At 32.9% G+C, this 4,501-nt stretch overlaps 1 long non-coding RNA gene across 1 annotated transcript; it reads left to right on the forward strand.

The window, feature by feature from the left end:
* The first annotated feature begins 278 nt into the window (after positions 1-278).
* On the forward strand, positions 279-4,164 carry LOC123528577 (uncharacterized). Its single transcript, XR_006682001.2, has 5 exons — positions 279-483; positions 1,413-1,531; positions 2,059-2,204; positions 2,579-2,675; positions 3,122-4,164. It is a non-coding gene; the product is annotated as an uncharacterized LOC123528577 (long non-coding RNA).
* The last annotated feature ends 337 nt before the right edge of the window (positions 4,165-4,501 follow it).

Here is a 4,501-nt window from a genome sequence, read left to right on the forward strand (position 1 = left end):
TCGCCTTGGCGGCATCCTTTACAAGTCTTAATATTTTAACCACTACTTCGTTCATTAAAAACCAACAAAAAGTGCAAAAATCATCGCTGGTGAGCAATGCCGCCATGTTCAAAAACGAAAAAAACGTCCGTCTCAGAGACACTTTTTATCCGAAATTACACAAGCCTCGATTTCGGTAAAATGACGTTGAAGTTGACGTCACTTAATTAGATATTTGTTTTCATTAATTTGTTTTTCAAGCAACAGTCATTAGAGCTAGTGTTAAAATCAATAATATCTGACGAAGATTTTTAAGTGTTAACGTTTCAACATTTAGTGAAATATCACAAACCTAATGAGTGAATTAGCGAATTGTTTCCCTTTGAAATCAACACGCCATTATCGGTGGATACATGTCTGAAACTGGGTCAGAGAATACATGCAGTTATTGCTCTGAATATACGCGGATATTTAAAGTGCATGGCGGATTTAATAATTGTTATGGTAAGTGTTAATTTTCATTATAAATTTATTCGTAATTGGAGGCAAAACAAAATGGACAGACCGCTTCGTTTGTTGACTTATCGAAGATACAACTTTGCAGCGAAAAATAGCAGTGTTGGCATTTCGATTCGACTGTCTGCTGTCAAATACTTTTGTATTTGGAAGTTTTCATGATGGCAGAATATACTTGTACCCAAGACAGTCGGGCATCTACTGTGTTAAGTAGGCCTACATTCTGTATGAAACTTTCTATCTAGAAATTGTAAAGAGGTAAATGAACTGATGAACAGGAATGGGCTATTCCAGAAAATATTCCCCACCCCCCCACTGTGAAAGCAGTTTTTTTCGGGGAAAAACTTCCCCCCACCTCCGGGAGACATTTTACCCCCCTCGCCCCCTTCCACACCCCGGTTACCTGAAAATACCCCTATCCCCTTCCTCCCAATAAGATCCCTCCAAATACCCAACCCCCTTCCCTCCTCTCGGGTTATTTCAGAAAATATCCCCCCTCCCCCTTTCCACACCCCGGTTACCCCAAATACCCCCCCCCCCCCCCCCCCCCTCTCCCCTCCTCTCAGGTTGTATCAAAAAAACTGCTTCCACAGGGAGGGGATGGATATTTTCTGGAATAGCCCAATATTACAAGATATTGTACAATGTTTAAACTGTCACAGATGTCATTATGTACAGTGGAATCTACGAAAATTGAAAATTATAGTACAATAACACAGGAAAAGTGGTGTTTTAAATTGTCACTTTTTGTTGTAATTATAGCAACTAAAATAGACTCCTGAAAATTTCTTAAAAATTCTACATGCAAATTACAAAAAAAAAACCTACTTTTTTCATTCTCACTACTGCCATTACTGGTAGACAGCATGCTGGTAGGCTACTAAATAAATGAGAAATTCTTTTTTTATATTTTTCAGGATAACCTCCAGCAGTAAGAAATATAAAGGCTCACTGCAGTTTTGAGTGCTCAACAAGTATTGACCCCATACTATGCTCAGCAAGTAGGGCCCTTGTATTTCTGTGAATCCTCATGCAGGTATAAGATTTTGAAGTTAGTGTTTACATTCATATCAGTGTCAGTATCCTCAAATGCACTTTTTTCAATATCAATTTTAACTATGAAATTCCATATATCACTAAATTAAATTCCATAGTCTTCAAACAAATCATGCCTGACTCTATGAATAAAAGCTTCAGGCCTGCAGTGCACATTTTACATTGGAATTATAGTGACACCTTTGCAGAAATTTTGTCAAGTAAAATTATCTAAAGGAAGTTATATTTTGTTAAGACTTGATATTACTAATTTCTATGGGTTTTTTTTTTTCACTGAACTTTCTGTAAATCCCTGAAATTGGGTTGAAAATACTGCATTGCTTTATAATAAAGATGCTATACCATAAGCACTGTGAATTTGAATTCAATTAAATTTTGATAAATACAAGTTAATGTTAAGCAATATTTATAAGAAAGGATGAACTGTTTGGTCAGTGTTGATTCACTCCATTTTTGATGAGAATTTAATACATTTCTTATAAACTATTCTTGTTTTTGTATGAAAAGTACAGTACTGCTGTTGGAAGAGGAGCAAACAGTGTGGTACCTATGGTTCACCATCACTTCAAGCATCATGGCTATGGAGAAAAGAATGTTTCATTACATATGGACAATTATAGTGGACAAAATTATAAGAAAAGTGTTGTAATAAGGTAAGAATTCCCAATAAATAAAGAACTATTTATTAAGCACACAGAATTTGATGTTGAAATATTTAATTTTACTGTGTGTTCATACACTTCAGTTTGGAAAGTCACTAGTTTCCAGTTTATATATATAATGTGCATAATTTTATCTAAATGAAAAATAATATCTCCACTGATAAACATTGAATTACAATTTGAATATTGCATACTTACACAACATACTGTATTAAGACTTAGGTGTGTATGTAAGAAAATAAACTGTCCTAGCTGGCATTTATTTGTTTAATAAAGTGATGCTATGTTATATTCTAAGGACTCACTATTGCTACTTAGAAGTTTTTGTTTAAGAATTCATTGTTTAAATATACCCGTTATTTTAGCTATGGAATGTGGCTTGTTATGATGGGTCTACATGATGACTTGGAGTACAGCCTGATGGAGGCCCGGCATACAGAATTCAGTCCTGAACATGTTTAGGTATATTTGGCTTGAGCCTCTTTAATCAATTATGTTTTTATTAATAATCAAGTATTGATAAAACTTGCTGCAGAGATCATGTCTGTAAAGAAGCCATTTATATTAAAATACCACAGTTTCTGTTTATGTTTGTGTTGTTTAAGAGTGTCTAGCTCACTGCAAGCAAGTTAATCAGAAATAACATAATTCTAATAAAGTAACTGTTTTTTCTTAACCAGGTTAAAGAACTATTTGTTAAAATGAGATCAAAATCATGGCCCTTACTTGATGTAGAATATGTGCGATGGTTGAATGTTTTCATGAAAAGAAGTTATTACTGTAATAAAATCCTAAAATGTTATTTAATGTACTTATGTGTGGGATGTCTTTTGGAATGCTGTTGTTCAGGATTGATGAAAAGGTTATGTGTTCTTTGTCTTAAATATTTGATACATTTATCATTACAGAATGTCTTCTGCATGACCTGGTATAGATAGTATTCTTGAAGGATTATAACTTCAACACAGAGACGGAGATTAATATTTTTAGGCAGGGGGTTGGCATGACAGGCAAATTCACCAACCGTATTACCATTCCTGAGCTGGATGCCAGTCGACAGTGGTACCTGTATAATGAAATAGTGCCCCTTTGCAGCAACAGCAATGTATGCTCAAAACCAGCAGTGTCAAAGCCATTAAAATTGATAATTCAAGTCATTTAAAACGAAGAATGAATGGAAAAAAAGTGTTTAACATTTAAAGTAATACAGAGAAAGAGCTCTGAAATTTTGAATAATTTGAAAGTGTTTTTGATTTTTTGAAGATGTACTAGACCCAAATTCCATATATTTGAAAAATAACAAATGATACATATAGTTTATGTAAACATTAAATTAACAACTTTATGGTGTCACCAGTACTATGCATTTGTTAAATATTGACTCACTATATACATGTAAGGCTTAACACAGTATAAATGTGAAATTCCTCTAAAACACTGGAAGATTTTTCAACAATAATTGTGACATATATGGTAGTACATTTTTTTCATTACGACAGTTGGATTATATAGATCTACGAATATTTTCTGCTGTATTCAAACTGCATGTATCATTTCTGTCGGTATCATGTTTATTTTCACTTTTCATGAACAATTAATTTAACCTGTCTTGAAAGCACAATATATGTATAATTTGTAAAACACACATTGGATTATTGTGGAAACAATTTAGTTTTTATATGCCTAATTATATATTATTGCCGTTAGTATCATCTAACTCTTTTAATATGATCAAGACATTTAATAAGGCAGTTTTCTTAAACTATTACTGTGTGTTAAATGAGATTATGTAGTATTATGTTTACGGAATTAACTGCGTAACCATGGAAACATTTTTCTGTTGTTCTATATTATGTCTTGAAAAAAAACATTGTTTGAAGAACTCTTTTCAGTGGTGCATTTTTTAAAAATTTTACATGTAATGGTAAATGCTGAAAGTGTTCTACAATAACTTAGCAGAAATATATTTTAGGATTACAGAAATTTTGAAAAATGTTTAAAATAGCACCATATCTAGGGGCAAATTAAATTGAAACAAAGCTGGTGACCTAGTGTTTTTAGTTCATTTTTCAATACATCGTAACATGATCTTTTAATACAAAACATTTCATCAAAATCTATTATTGAGAAAAAAATTACGAAACTGTAGCGAGCGTCCTTAAAAACAACTTAGTTGTATTCAACGTGGGCGGGCTTAACCCGCATTCAGTGTCGATCAACTAGATAATTTTAGTTTTCTTAAGTTGTTTCACATATCAAAATTGAAAATAAACTGAGCCAAATAGCCT

This window comes from Mercenaria mercenaria, chromosome 13, assembly GCF_021730395.1.
Source record: "Mercenaria mercenaria strain notata chromosome 13, MADL_Memer_1, whole genome shotgun sequence".
In the NCBI taxonomy this organism is placed as follows: domain Eukaryota; kingdom Metazoa; phylum Mollusca; class Bivalvia; order Venerida; family Veneridae; genus Mercenaria; species Mercenaria mercenaria.